A 16,828-nucleotide genomic window follows, 5' to 3' on the forward strand; every position below is an offset into this window, starting at 1 on the left:
GAAATACAACTTATTTTCCTATTTATCTTTTATCTCACATTCTTGCTAAACTCATTTATTAGTCTAGTAGCTTTTTTGTGGGTTTCATTTGACTCTTTATATTGACAATTGTCATCTGTCACAAAAACCCCTTTTTCTTCCTCCTTTCCAATCTGGATGCTTTTTATTTCTTTTCCTTTCCTGATTGCACTGGCTTAGTAATCTCCAGTACAGTGTTTAGTTCAAGTGATAAGAGTGGACATCGTTGACCTGTTCCCAGTCAAAGTGGGAGAGCTTCACTCTTTCACCACTGATACTATGATGATGTGAGCTAGAGACTTTTCTCATGTCTGTTATCAGTTTGAGAAATTTACCTTTTATTCTGACTTTGCTTAGAATTTTTTAAATTGTAGTAAAATATACGTAACATATAGTTTACCATTTTATCCACTTTTAAGTTTACATTTCAGTGGTGTAAACTACATTTAAATTGTTGTTCGGGGTGCCTGGAAGCTTCCTTTCAGTTGAGCGTCCGACTTCGGCTCAGGTCATGATCTTGCAGTCAGTGAGTTCGGGTTCTGTATTGGGCTCTGTGCTGACAGCTCAGAGCCTGGAGCCTGCTTCAGATTCTGTGTCTCCCTCTCTCTCTGCTCCTTCCCCACTCATGCTCTCTCTCTCTCTCTCTCTCTCTGTCTCTCAAAGATGAATAAATGTTAAAAAAAATTAAAAACAATAAATTGTTGTTCAATCATTACCACCATCTATCTCCAGAGCCTTTTCATCTTCCCAAACTGAGACTCTGTACCCATTAAGCAGTAATCCCTGATTTCCTTCCTCCCAAGCACTGACAAACACTATTGTAGTTGCTGTCTCTATGATTTTTACTCCTCTAGGTACCTCATATAAGTGGAGCCATATATTTGTCCTTTCATGACTAGCTTGTTTCCACTTAGCATAATGTCTTCAAGGTTATTCCATATTGTGCATGTGTCAGAATTTTCTTCTTTATAAGACTGAATACACACACACACACACACACACACACACACACACACATATATATATATATATATATATATATATATATATATATATAATATTTTGTTTATCCACTCATCTGTCATTGGACTCTTGGGTTGCCTGCCACTTGTCCTAGTCCATTTGGGCTACCACAGACTAGGTAGCCTATAAACAGCAGAAATTTATTTTTTACATTTCTACAGGTTAGAAATCGAAAATCAAGATGCCAGTATGGTCAAATGAAAGCCTTCTTCCTGGTTCATAATGAGTGCCTTTTCTCTGTTCTCACAGGGTGGAAGGGGTTAGGGAGCACTATGGGATCTCTTTTATAAAAACACTGATCCCATTCATGAGGGCTCCACCTTCATAAACTAATCATCTCCCAAAGACCCCACCTACTAACAGATAGATGGGGCGTATCACCTTTGGGAATTTGGATTTCCACATATGGATTTTGGGGGCATAAACATTCAGACCATGGCACCACCTTTTGGTTATTGTGAATGATGGTGCCGCAAAAAAAAAAAAAAAATTGCTGCCGTGAACATGGCTGTACAAGTAAATATCTGTTGAAGTCTCTGCTTTCAATTCTTTTTGGCCTATACACAGAAGTGGAATTACTGGCTTATACGGTAATTCTGTGTTTAATTTTTAATATTGTCAGGAATTGTCATATAATTTTCTTTTTTAAAATGTTTGTTTTTTTGAGAGAGGGCGAGAGCACGCGAGCAAGGGAGGGACAGAGAGAGAGGGAGACAGAGGATCCTAAGTGGACTCTGTGCTGACAGCAGAGAGCCTGATGCAGGGCTCGAACTCATGAACCATGAGATCATGACCTGAGTCAAAGTTGAATGCTCATCCAACTGAGCCACCCAGGTGCCCCAGTATCATTTTCTACAGTAGCTGCACCAGCTTACATTCTCAGCAGAATGCATTCCAATTTCTTCACATCTTTTCTAATACTCCTTGTTCTTTCTTTCTTTTCTTTCTTTCTTTCTTTCTTTCTTTCTTTCTTTCTTTCTTTCTTTCTTTCATCTTACAATAGCCATCCTAATGGGTATGAAATTTTTCTGTCCCTGGGTCTTAATTTATAAAGGTGACCGAGTGGCAATAAGGAGAGATCAATGCCATTGAAAGAAAAGTTTAATATTATTTACAGCTTCTCCAGAAACAAGAGGCAATATTCCTGTGCCTTAATCATCCCAGGGTCAGGTACCAGGCAACTAGAGAACGCCCTTGTAGTTTAGAGCCTGCCAAAAGTTTTCAAACTAGCTAATCCTAAACTGTTTACCCTGTCCTGTCTCACCTTTCTGACAGAAATCCCAATTAAGGCAATGGCCTAAACCTATCCTTCCTTTATCACACAGATACTTTTATAAATTAACACCTGGGCATACAATAATTGGCACAGTGACCCTGGTGACTCAGTGTTTAGTGGAGGGGGCTTGCTTCTAGACTGCTCTTGGCTTACTGATTGGCTTTACCAAACAGCGAGTGTTACCGGGGAAGGGTTGGCTGGCTGTTGGCATGCTGGCTTTCTGGTTGCCACTGCTTCATGATGTCTCTGCTGAATACTACCATGGTTTTCCAACTAAATCAAGGAGAACCTCAAAGGCATGAGCCTCCATGGCACTCCTCACTTAGTCTCAGGTGCTAAAGTCTTTCTTGGAGGTTGCCACAATTCACTAGTTATCAACTTACCTTGGACAGCTTGGTCCACTGAGCCAAACTTGACTTCCCTGGTTTGACGCACCTAGGTTCTTAAAAAAAAGGGGGGGGGGGAGAGAGGTTAGTTACCTAGAAATACAGACCATTTTAAAAGAAAAAAACAGCTTAATGGGGACAGGGATGAGAGGTTGCTCAGAGGCATGCAGTCCCTTTTCTCTCCCCTCTTTCCTTCTTAGCTGGAGACAAAAACTAAAGATTGTGGCTTCAGGTAGCTACAAGCCTAAAACAAAGGGAAAAAAAGAAAAAAAAAAAGACTGCTGTTTTAGGCAGATACAAGCCCAATGGGAAAAAAAGGGATTTTTAAACTTTATGTACTGAGCAAATGCCAGGTGTAACAAAAATAATCCTAGCCCTAAATTACTTACTGATTTTAAAACAAATTTCTAGATACAGGGAGAGAAAATAAAACATAATTAAGTAATTATGTATACATATATAATATTTTAATATAAATATATAATACATGAATTGTATATATATGCATATATGTGTGATATATATAAATTAAAACAAAACCACAAATTTGATACAGTTAGAAATCCAAAATTTATATACTAAAGAATTATATAATTAAATGACAAAAATACTACTGATTGGCTATTATGCCTCTACAACCTTTGTCCTAAATTAACTTTAACATTTGCTGAAATACATTAATTAATAACACCTTTATGGGCTTAATCAAGATGGGGTTCAAATTATAGTTTTTTGTGGGAATCCTAGTAAACTTAAGCATTGTGTCCCCTATAATTTTAAGAAGGTAACTAAATATAAAATGAAGAAAAAAAACTTGGCTTGCCTCACTCTAATTATAGCCTTGCCTAAATTTCCAAAATTATAATACTCATTGACCTAAAATATTCCGTTTGGACATACATGCTGTGACACAATAAGTGATAAATTAAAATTAAAGTAGGTCTTTGACACTTACAAATTGGCTTAATGAAATCGGACCCCATAGACCCCCAGATAAAATAGTTAATCTGGCCCAATATAAGTTAAAACAGGGTGATCAAGGATTAAAACTCACTCTATAGAACCTAATGAACAAATGGGTGATTATCTTCACTGCTTCACCATTTGACAGTCCAATTTTGCCTGCTCTTAAATCTAAAGAAAAGAAAAAAGTTGTGTGTGGGAAGGTATTCCTCATGGTAGATTACTACAATCTTTATGCTGTGGTCCCATCCATCAAGGCCCCCACAGCAGACATCCAATGTTATTAAAATTACTGATTCTATTCATGAAAAACTGGTAAATATTTTGCCTTTATAGATATGGCTATCATTTTCTGTTCAGAATCTATTTCAACAGCCTCTCAGCTGCAGTTTCCTTTTACCTCTGAAGGGACACAATACCTCCATCCTACCCATGGTGCACCTCAACAGATGTGATATTACACTGATAACCCTCCCCCAAGTAGATTCATTAGACACACTCATTAAGGACATATGAATCCAACATCTTTTAGTCCATCTTGGGTTCTGATGGCAACATATTCCTCATTTACAAAATAAAAATTTTTTTTTAATGTTTATTTTTGAGAGAGAGAAACACAGAGTGCGAGTAGGGGACAGTCAGAGAGAGAGGGAGACACAGAATCTGAAGCAGGCTCCAGGCTCCAAGCTATCAGCAGAGAGCCTGATGCAGGGCTCGAACTCACAAACAGTGAGATCAGACCTGAGTCGAAGTCAGACACTTAACTGACTGAGCCACCCAGGGGCCCCTCATTTACAAATTTTATTCCCCAATTAAAATTAACAGGCACTCTTGTTAGTGCCCCCCTGCCCCCACTGACACCAAGCTCCTTCACCAAAGACACTTTGGCAACCTCTTCTTATACGTGCTGGAGTCTGACATGCTTCTGATGGCTATAAGTTGACCAAGGGCTTCAGGTGCAAAAAACTGCCCCCCTCATCTTATGCTATACACCATTAAAACAAACAAACAAACAAACAAACAAACAAACAAAACAACTGGCTACCTACTGGGCTTTCCTAGACTCTGAGCCTGTGACCCTCCATACTTTGCTGCCCAGTATGCTTTGAGTCATGGAAACAGCATCCCACAAACTTGACACAGCTATAGAGGCCTTTTTTTTTTTAAGTTTATTTACTTATTTTGAGAGAGAGAGAGAGAGAGAGAGAGGCAGAGAGAGAGGGAGAGAGAGAATCCCAGGCAGACTCTGCTGTCAGCATGGAGCCGGACGCCGGGGTCGAACCCACAAACCGTGAGATCATGACATGAGCCGAGATGGAGAGCCAGATGCTCAACTGACTGAGCCACCCAGGCACCTCAAGGAAGCTTTCTTAAAGCAGGAAGCAACCATACCCAGGCTCTCTGACATATATTCTACTCGCAGGAGGGGTGGCTTTCCTTGTCCTCAGTCCCTTGCCAGATGCAAGGGTCCTAGAAGTCACCCCTCCCCCAGACAGATACGTGGGAAACCCTCTGGGATTGAGTGAACACCAGAGTTCATAGACCACGTGAATGACACTGCTAACCATTATACACGATGGAGCTCAGTGAAATGTTGGTGCTTTCCATCCTTTAGCAAGGATATCCCTAATAAAGGATGGAACCCAAAAAACAACACACTTAGCCAAACTTCAGGCAGTCATCTTAACACTGGATGCCCTAGCCAACAAGTGGTACCATCTTTACATTAATTCAAAACTGATGGGCATTGTCTAAAATGGCTTCTTTCAGGTTAAAGAACTCTGGGAATCTCCTGCCTGGTAGATACCCAATATGTAAAAGGACATATGTCTCTCTCTATATTAAGTTCACAATATAAATCCTTGCCAAGACTCTCATTACCTTTGGAGTTAGAAGTATTAATATTAACCACAGTACACATTTCATTTCTCAAAATTTACAATTCTGGGCTCTAGGAAGAGACACTCAATAGAACTTCTATGTCCCTAGAAGTTCCCAAATAACCTGTTTAAGAGACATAATGGTCTTCTCAAACAATTCCTTTTCAAATTCCAGTTTAAATAAACTCTTAAATGAGTATCTTACCTCAGGCCTTAACCAATCTCTACATTTTTTATCTTTCTCCATCCAATAAGGGCTGGAGGCCAGATCAAGTGTTCATATTCTCCTAGGATCTCTTAACCATAGATTGTCCCACGGGCAGGGGAGCTGCTCATCTGATATATGACCCATTTGAATTTAAACTTCCACCCAAAAAAAAAAAAACTTGTAAGTGCAGCTGCACGCCATGCTGGTGATTGTAGTCTTATTAACCACTGGTCTAGATACTTTCATTGGTTTATAATCGGGAGGCCCAATTTAGCAAATGCTAAGACCCACATCAACCTGAGTGGGTATCCCCCTAAAAAGGATACCTGAAGTCGCTAGACGATATTGCCCTGGCCCAGGATGTTACTGCTAGAGATGACATCACCTCAGACAACATCACCTCAACCCAAGACCTCGCCATTGGAGATGACTTTACTCCCTGTGCTGGAGACAACTTCACCCTAGATGCTAAGATCTCCACTCAAACAGTGTGCATGAACTGCCTTTCCTAAAGTACAAACGGGACACAGGACATTTTTGTTTTTCTTCTTTTGATATTAGGGATCCTATTATGTTCCTGAGCTCACTGTCTGCAGAGGCCATGATCCTGCTATACTCCTTGCTCTTGACTAAAAAGTACATGCCTGTACTCCTATGCCTAAAGGGAAATCTGGTAGGGGTTACTACTATCTGTGTCATTCTAAAAAGTAACGGAGGGGCGCCTCGGTGGCTCAGTCAGTTAAGTGTCCAACTCTTGATTTCGGCTCAGGTCATGATCTCATGGCTCATGAGTTTGAGCCCCATGTCAGGCTCTGCCCTGGCAGTGTGCAGCCTGCTTGGGATTCTCTCTCTCCCTCTCTCTCTCTTTCCCTCCCCCACTCGCTCTCACTCTCTCCCTAAAACAAATAAATAAACTTAAAATATGAAAATTAAAAGTAATGGAGATTATTGCTTTCCCCAGGAGACATCTGCTTCATATCAGTCAATCCCTTGACCTCCTGGGGAGAGGACCACCCACTCCCTGGTGCCTTCTACTACACTCCTCCAGCTATCTACCACTATCTCCTGCCTTGCATCTCTGACCATGATAACCACAACCTCTCTTTTCACTTTAATTACTCACAAATACAACTAATCTTTACAGAGATTTATCAGTTCATACCCTCCAACAACATAACTGCCAGACCTGCCACCTTAACATGAGGCATATTTCTAACACACTTGACAATTCCACCAAGATATTGTTAGAGTCCCCCAAAGTTTAAAATGTACTTTGTTGGCTAATACCATATAAATAAGAAACCTATTTATGGGCTGACCTACAGGGATTCATACCTTCACTTGTGTTCCTCCTTTCTCACTCCCATAATAAAATGTCTATGCTGTTTGGGGCAACTTAAGCCCTACTACTGAAAACCTCTATTATCAGCCTTCTAAAATTTTCTTAATATGATTTCAAAACATCAAAGGGCCAACTGTATTAGTCATGTTTAAAAATTTTTTTTGATAATATAAAAACAGGGAAGGGGACAAAACATAAGAGACTCATAAATATGGAGAACAAACAGAGGGTTACTGGAGGGGGTGTGGGAGGGGGGTTGGGCTAAATGGATGAGGGGCACTAAGGAATCTACTGAAATCATTGTTGCACTATACGCTAACTAATTTGGATGTAAATTAAAAAAAATAAAATTAAAAAAACATTAAAATTTGTTTTTGTATATTATGATGTTTTGACATCTTAAAAAATTCTCCTGGCTGTGGAGAGACTGCCCCTCCCAGGGCTAGCTAATTCTTAGAGATAGCAAAGAACTCAGCCTTTGGTCTGCAAACCAACCAATCCAGAGCTGTGCCTCCTCCATCTGGCCAGTGCATCCCAAGAGGCAATATTCCTCTGCCTTAGTCCCATGGCCACTAAAGACCACCCCTTAAGATATTTGGATGTTAAACCAACTGTGCATTCCGCGGCGGGGGGGGGGGGGGAATCCTATTTAGCCATGGTGTATAATATTCTTTATATGTTGCTGGATTCAGTTGTTAATTTTTTTATTGCTTATTTATTTAAAAAGTTGTTACTATTGAAGTACAATTAACATTCTGTCTCTCTTTCTCTCTGCCCCTCCCCTGCTTGTGTATGCACCTGAACTCGGCTTCTCTCTCTCTCTCAAAATAAACAAATAAACTTAAAAAAAATTTAAAGTGTGCCTGGGGGTGCCTGGGCACACCTGGGTGGCTCAGTCGATTGGGCATTTGACTCTTGATTTTGGCTCAGATCATGGTCTCATGGTTCATGGGATCGAACGCTGCATTGGGCTCCAGCTGACACCATGGGGCTTGCTTGGAATTCTCTCTTTCCTCTCTCTCTACCCCTTCCCCCCTCAAAAATAAATAAATATTAAACAAAATTAAAGTGTGCCTGTTCTAGACAGCATACAGTTAGATCCCATTTTTTAAATGTTTATTTATTTTTGAGAGAAAGAGAGAGTGCATGAGCAGGGGAGGGGCAGAGAGAGAGAGGGAGACACAGAATCTGAAGCAGACTCCAGGGTCTGAGCTGTCAACACAGAGCCCGACGTGGGTCTTGAACCCATGAACCATGAGATCACGACCTGAGCCGAAGTTGGACGCCCAATCAACTAAGCCACCAAGGCGCCCCAAGTTAGATCTCATTTTTAAATCTAATCTGATAATCTGTTTTTATTTTAATGCTGATTTCATTTACATTTAATGTAATTATTGATTATAATATAAATTTAATTATTTATAACTGCCTTTTTGCTATTTTCTATGTCTTACGTATTTTTTGTCCTCTGTGTCTTCTTTATTGCCTACTTTTGCACTAAATAGATATTTTCTAGTGTGCCATTTTAATTACCTTTATTTACTCTATTTGTTGAATTATTTTCTTAGTGGCAGGTCTGGGGATTACAATGTACATCTTAACTGAAAACAATATACTTCACATTTATCCTAACTTCTTTCTGGTAGTGTTCAAAAACTGCTTTCATATAACTCCCTTTCCTCTTCCTTCCTTTGTGCTATTACCATATGCATCACAACTTTATATGTTCTAAATCTACCAATATTTTAATAATTATTGTTTTATGTAGATGTCTTTTAAATCAGTAGTGGGAAGGAAAGAAAAATATGTTTACATTGTATTTTATGTTTTCCTATATAATTACCTTTACTGGTGCTCTATTTCTCTGTGTGGATTCGAATTACAATTTCTCTTCAGCCTGACAAACTTCCTTTTTCTATTTCTTATAAGGCAGGTGTGATAGCAATTAGTTCTCCTAAGCTTTTTTCCCCCCTGAGAATGTCTTTTTTTTGTGGGACCTTCATTTTTTAAGAGTTATTTTTCTAGGTGTAAGATTATTTTTTAATAACAGCATTATTGAGATATAAATCATATAACATATGATTAACTCATTTAAAGTGTTCAGTGTTTTTTTTTTTTTTTGGTATATTCACAGAGTTATGCAACAATCACCACCATCAATTTTAGAACATTTTCATCATGCCCAAAATAAACCCTATACCTTTTGTAGTCACTCCCCATCACCCACCCTCCCCTCTGGCCCCACAAGCCCCAGGCAACTACTAATCTACTTTATGTCTCTTTGGATTTGCCTGTTCTGGACATTTTATATAAATGAAGTTATGCCATAGGTACTGTTTAGTGACTGCCTTCTTTCACTTATTATTTTCAAGATTCATCCATGTTGTAGCATGTATCAGTACTTCATTTCTTTTCATTGCTGAATATTATTCCTTGTTTGGATATACTATTCTTTGTTTATCTGTTTATCAGCTGATGGGCATTTGGGTTGTTTCTACTTTTAGGCTATTATGAATAATGGTGTTACAACGAGTCACGCACAAGTTTTTATGTGGACATAGACTTTCATTTCTGTTGGGTGTATATGTAGGAGTGGAATTGCTGAGTCATATGATAACTATATGTATAACCTTTTGAGGAACTGCCAAACTGTTTTCCAAAGTGGCTGCACCATTGTGCATCCCCATAGGCAGTGTATGAGGGTTCCTATTTCTCCACATCCTTGCCAATACTTATTATATGTCCTTTTTATTATAGCAACATCCGAGTTTATAAATGGTATTTCTTGATATTTAGTAATAGATTTAGACATTAAAAAATTTGAAATATACTATTGTTTTACTGATTTTTTTGCTTTATGAATTTTGAACTTAAAAATACTGATAGTAATATATATTCCAGTATTAAACAAAGAAGGATCCCAAATTCTAATTTTTGCTCTGATTATTGCAATAAATAATTGCAGTTTCTTATAAGACCTCACATGACAAATTATCTTCAGAGCTTAGAACTAGGGAACTAGGTAAAAGTGTTTTACTACTTACATATTCTGTCTACAAAAATAATGAGAGTCGCATAACTCATTCCTTCTTTGTACTGGCTGTTGGAAAGCTTAAAGCTAGAGTTTTTCTTAGTCATGAACTCTTGCAAAACTGTTTAACTTTTATTTTCATCTTGTATGTTGTGGATGTTGCTTTTATACCTGTAAATTTAGTTGCACCCTTTCAGAAGGAAATAAGGTCTAAAAACAGTATATAGGTAAATATTTAGTTAAGTACCTTGATCTGCCCAGCAATCCCAAGGCAGTAGTTAGGGTGAATATTTCCAACCCTATACATAATGAAAGTGAGGCAATGAAAAGTGATTTACCTATAGTCAGAAGCTTAGAAGTGGCAGAGCTGATGTCAGAACACAGACCTTCGAAAGTCTCCCATTTAAGTTCTTCACACTACCCTGTCAACATTCTACCACTGTGGGGTTTTTTAATGTTTATTTATTTTTGAGAGAGAAAAAGAGTGTGAGAGGGGTAGGCAGAGAGGGGAACAAAGAATCTGAAGCGGCTCTGGGCTGACAGCCTGATGCAGGGCTGGAACTCATGAACTGAACTGTGAGATCATGACCTGAGCTGAAGTTGTACGCCCAACCGACTGAGCCACCAAGGTGCCCCTCCTTCACTGTGTTTAAGACAGACATTTTCAGACATTTGGAAAGTATTCCAAAGACACTCCTGCAGAACTAACAACTAAATGTGATAGATCCCCGAGGTAAGATGTTCAACTAATATACCATCACAATGATTGAGATAATTTTAAATGTTCTTTAATTCAATCCCTACAATGGCCTTCCTCTGTATGATAGAAAAAACTTTTTTTTTATCCTGCAGTGATGATCTGTGATTATATTTATTACTAAATTTAGATTATTAATTTGTTGCTAATGCTAAGTAAGATATTGTAAAACATAAAAATCTAGTATTTGTTTGATAATATGGGTCATGGTATCTGATATCTGTAGTTAGCTTTATTAAGAACAGGGGAAAATATTTCCAAACAGCTCCAATGTAGAGTAATTTATAGGAAGTTACTTTATATTTCATTGCATTATATTTTACAGTCATATAAAATAATTATTTGACTCTATGAAATTTATGCATTCTCAAGGAAAGAAAGTGAATAACTACAGAGTTATAGAAATGCATTTGGTATTCATTACTTGGTGATGCCGACTGGAATTTAGGTTTTAGCAACAGATTCAAGGTGAGAACACCATTAGCTAAAAACTATACTGATCATTGGGTGATTTCTGGGAATTTAAATTCACTTATTAAGTTGAGCAAATAAATTATATGTGTATTCCAGACCTATGTGACAGTTACAAAAACAGTCTAATCATGAATAGGAGAATATAATAAATTTTATAAATGCTTTAAAAGAATGCTCTCCTATCCTATCCTCATTCTATGTCCACTTCTAGGCTTGAATATTGTGGACACTTGCCATGTTTGGTCCAAAAAATAAGGTCATCACTATGAATTAATAAACATCACAAAAATGACTGAATTTGCCATGTGTTATATGGCAGGATCCTGTAGTTGAGTAAGTGTTGGTTTTCTAGAATGGTAAGAAAGCTTAGAAGTTGCAGAGTTTGCCTCAGTCATTTTACAGGTACAAGAAATAAAGATGAGGTAAAGGGATTTTCCCCAAATCTCATAAGTTCATGGCAGAGTGGGGCTACAACAAGCTGATATTTGATTGAAGGCTATTTCCGCAATACCATGATACTTCAAGTCAAAGTTTAAAATGCATCTGATTTGCAGCTTTGTTTAAACTTTGGGCTAAAAAAATGAGCATTATATAACCTAAAATAGCAAAAAGTTTTGGGGAACTCATATTATCAGATTACAGCCGACTAGAAACCAAATACAATAGCAATGTTACCATCAAAGCATATCATGGATAGATTATTAAAAGCAAGTGTAATGATGACAATCTTCAGGTTCCCTAGGATTTTTTTTTAAGAATCACAAGTGCTGCTGTTAGATATATTAGGGTCACTAAAATTACTTTCCAGAGGAATTTTTGAAACTAAACTAAATTACTAAGAAAATTACTGTCATGCAGAGAAAGGAACGGACATCTGGAAGAGGAGCCAAAGAAGTTTAATGGCTCTTTTAAAAAAAAATTATTTCATTACCCCCCAAATGTGCTGAACATTAACTTCATGAGTTGAATATTACAGATGAAGAAAGGGAAGAAGGAGAAATCCACCCAGTTTTGAAATCACAGATTGAGTTTTGGAAAATGGTTTGATCTTGTAATCTTTTTTGCTGGTCCTTTCTTGGCATTTACTATCTTCTGATTAGTTGGATTACATCTTCCTGTTTTCACATGATTCTGTTTCATTCTATGAAGTTGATCCATCTGTTGCCTTTTAGAAACTTGGTGTGAGCTAGAGATCTGAGACATTTCAGCTAGGTACGTACGGCATTCATCACTGGTTTTGTGGTAAGCCTTTGACTCTTGTTCCAATCTAAGTGCACAGTTTTTCACTTGATTTTCAAGACTCCTTTTTTCTTTTTCTAACTGTTTAAGTAATGTATTTAAGGATTCCACTGACATTCGCTCATAGACACGAATAGAAGATAGTCTATCTGAAGGATCTCCACGGAGTTTTTCCATTTTCTCTTTGAGAGTAGCAATTTGCTTTACTAGATGATCATTCAGTCCAAGTTGGACTTCATAACGTGTTTTCCATTCACCACCTTTATTTTCAATATTGAGTTTGGCTTCCAGTTTCACTATCTCCTGTCTTAACTCAAGTATCGAAAGCTGTACTAAGTCTCTCATGTGGATTTCTTCCATTAACTCCAATTTAAGGCAGTCAATGTCCCTACTTTCGAAGTTATCACCTCTTCCATCCCCCATGGTATGAGGTCAGAGACCTCCCACACCCTTCCCCTCAGCACAGCTTACAGCAGAAGACCTGAAGGGACACCCAGAAGCTGGGGAGAAGAAAGTGTTGTCATAAGCTGTTGCCGTGGTGAACTGACTCCTAGAATTCTTAGTTGGTAGTTTTCTCCCCCAGCACTTTGAATATGTCATAACACCACCTTCTTATCTCCATTGTTTCCGATGAGAAATCAGCTGTTAATGTCATTGTGGTTCCTTTGTATATCATATGTAATTTTCCTCTTGCTGTTTTCATATTTTTCTCTTTGGCTTTGACTTTCAACAGTTTGACAATGATCTTTCTAGCTATAAATATCTTTGGATTTGTACGACTCAGAATTCATTGAATGTGGATGTAGATTGGATGTAGAGAGTTAATTTGGGTGTGTAGATTGTTTTTCATCAAATTTGTGAACTTTTCACTCATGATTTCTTTATATACTTATGCCCCTTTTTTTTCTTTTTCTCTTCTGCAACTCCCATTATACATATGCGGTGTGTTTGATGGTGTCTCACAGGCCTTCAAGTTTCTTCAGTTTTCTTCATGCTTTTTACATTTTGTTCTTTTGACTGGATAGTGTCTATTGATCTACCTTTGAGTTTGCTGATTCCTTCTTCTATTGCTCAAATCTGCTGTTGAGCTCCTTGAGTGAATTTTTCATTTCAGTTGTTATGCCTTTTAACTATAGAATTTTTATTCATTTCTTTTTTATAATTCATATCTCATTATTTAAAAAAAAGTTTATTTGTTGAGGGGAGCAGAGTGAGAGGGAGAGAGAGACTCTCAAGCAGCTGACAGCGCAGAGCCCAATGCAGGGCTTGATCTCACAAACCGTGAGACCTGAGCTGAAATCAAGAGCTGGATGCTGAACAGACTGAGTCACCCAGACATCCCTCATATCTCCTTATTAATGTTCCGATGTGATGAGTTGTTGTCATCACACATTCCTTTAATTCTTTAAACATATCTTCTTTGAGTTCTTTGATAAACATATTAAAATAGCTTATTTGAAGTCTTTATGTACTAAATCTATCATGGAGGACCTCCTGCAGACAGTTTATATGAGCTGATTTTTTTTTCCTGTTGGGCTACACCTTGTTTCTTTGTTGCTTTATTTTTATTTTGTATAATGCACTATATTTCTTTGGTTTTGTTCAGTGATGTGCTTGGACTAATTACGTAGTGTCTATTTCTCCTGCAGTGTGTGACAACTGGAATCTTTGCTCAGTTTTTTTTCCTCTTAAAATTCTTGTTCTTATTTTTAAGCCTAGCCACCTAGGTTTCATCCTTTGGTCATCATAGCTTAGTGATCAGTCAATTGTTTGCCAAATATTTTCCTTAAACACTTTGAGCCTACAAGGTTTCCACCCTTTTCCTAGGGAATCTGTGCATGTGTTGGTACACTCATTCTAAGTTCAGGCAGCTTACAAGTCTTCTCTGATTTTTACTTTCTGCTTGTATAGGGCCAAAGGTCAGCCATTTCTGATCTTCCCTGAGCATGTGTGCAACCCTTTGTATGTGCATGGCCTTCCAGATCCTCCAGAATGTAAAGTCAATTCTGTCTAATATTCATATAGCTATCCTGACATTTTTGTTATTGCTTGCATGATGTGTTGTTTTGCCATATGTTGTTTATTTTTAACCATTTTGTATCCTTACATTTAAAATATGTCTCTTGAAAGCAGCATATGGTTGATTTTTTTTATATAGCTGGACTATGTCTTTTTTTTTTTTTTAAAGTAAGCTCTACGCCCAATGTAGGGTTTAAACTCACAACCCAGAGATATAGAGTCTCACGCTCTACTGCCTGAGTCAGCCAGGCGCCCCTGGACTGTTTCTTCAATTGGAACATTAATCTAATAATATTTAATGTAATTATTGACATATTTAGGTTTATATCTGGCATCTTTCTGTTTGTTTCCTATTTGTTATACCTGCTCTTTGTTTTCTTTTTTTCCTTTTCTTGTCTATTTTTGGATTTATGAAGTTTAAGTTTGAGTAAAATTTTTATTTTGGAATACTTTTAATTTACATAAAAGTTGCAAAGATAACACAGAAAGTTCCTGTAAACCCCTCACCCAGATTCAATTTCCCTTAATTGCAATTTTCCCTAATATTATCTTTTGTTGTAATTAGTAAACCAACATTTCACATCATTATTAACTAAACTTCGGATTTTATTTGGATTTCAATAGTCCAAATAGTCTGCTTCAGGATCCAATCTACAATACCACATTGCATTTAGTTGTCATGTCTCTTTACTCTGTTCTGATTTGTGACAGCTTCTTAGTCTTTTTCATGACATTAACAATTTTGAGCAGATTTTGTCAGGTATTTTGTAGAATGTCCTTCAATTTGGGTTTGTCTGATGTTTTCTCATTATTAGATTAGGTTATTGGATTTTGAGAGAGTGTACCACAGAGATGAAGTGCCTTTCTCATCACATCATATCAGAGGGCATATGCTATCAACATGACTTATCACTGGTCATGTTAACCTTGATTAAGATGGTGTCTGCCAGTTTACTTCACCATGAAGTTACTATATTTTCCTTTTCCCATAATCTATCCTTTGGAAGTCAGCCACTAAGTATGATGTGTCCTTTTTATTCTATTTTTCATCTTCTAGTTTACTAGTAATACATTCTTTTATTATTCTTTTAGTTGTTAGTCTAAAAACATGTAGTTTTGACTAGAACTTACCTGCTATTACCACTTTAAATACTGCTTAATGTAAGGACCCTTCAATTCTTCAAATCAATTTATTCCCTTATAAATTGAGCTGTTGTTGTGTGCTGTTAATGTCATGAACTTTAATTCATCATGTTTTTTAAAACCTAATAGGACATTAAAGTATTTTGAAATAAACCTACAGATAAGTTTTAGGTACAGTACAAAGAACTTTTTTGCCTGAACCTTTTATGAGTAACTGACATGATGCTCTATCATTTCAAAATATTTACATGTGTATTGCCTAAAAAACAGAGGTCATTTTCTGAAAAGCTGCAATATAAACATAAAATAAGAAAATTAGCATTGATATATTGTTATTATTCAATACTCAGATACCCATTCAAGTTTTGCCAACTTGCCAATAATGTCCTTTATAGTCAAATAATCTATTTCAGAATGAAGCATTGCATTTAGTTGTCATGTCTATTTAGTGTCCTTCAATCTACAATAGGTACTCTGTCTTTCCTTGACTTCCTTACCTTGACAGTTAAAGATTACAGCCCAGTTATTTAGTGAAATGTCCCATGACTTGTGTTTATCTGATGTTTCCTTGTGGTTATGTTTGGTTTATAAGTTTTTGGCAGGAATATCACAGAAGTGGTGCTTTGTTCCTTCATTGCATTAAGTTGGTGTCTTCCAGGCTTCTACAATATAGGGTGATTCTTTTTCCCTTTGCAAATAATAAGTGTTTTGTGGGTAGGTACTTTGAAACTGTATATCTATATATCTATATCTATCCCTAGTTCCTCATAAAACATTTCATTCATTCGTTCATGCATTCATATCAGTATGGACTCATAACTTCATACTTTATTCAATGGGTTTTAATATATTACTATCATTTACTATGATGCTCAAATTTAGCCAATGGGAACCCTTTTAGGTTGGCTTTTGTGTCCTTTTAATATTTCTCCCATTATTCTTTGAGCACTTCTTTACTTTTAGGAACAAAAAGAAGGCTCAAGCTTGTCTTATGCTTTCTGTGCCCTATTCCTAGGACTAATCATTTCTCCAAGGATCTCCAGTCCCTTTTAGTGGGGAATGGTGTTTA

The 16,828-nt window shown here is 37.2% G+C and overlaps 1 pseudogene; it reads right to left on the minus strand.

Moving 5' to 3' along the window:
* Positions 1–12,236: 12,236 nt before the first annotated feature.
* Positions 12,237–13,117, minus strand: LOC145713658 (coiled-coil domain-containing protein 169 pseudogene; annotated as a pseudogene).
* Between the last annotated feature and the right edge of the window lie 3,711 nt (positions 13,118–16,828).

This window comes from Panthera onca, chromosome X, assembly GCF_046562875.1.
Source record: "Panthera onca isolate mPanOnc1 chromosome X, mPanOnc1 haplotype 2, whole genome shotgun sequence".
In the NCBI taxonomy this organism is placed as follows: domain Eukaryota; kingdom Metazoa; phylum Chordata; class Mammalia; order Carnivora; family Felidae; genus Panthera; species Panthera onca.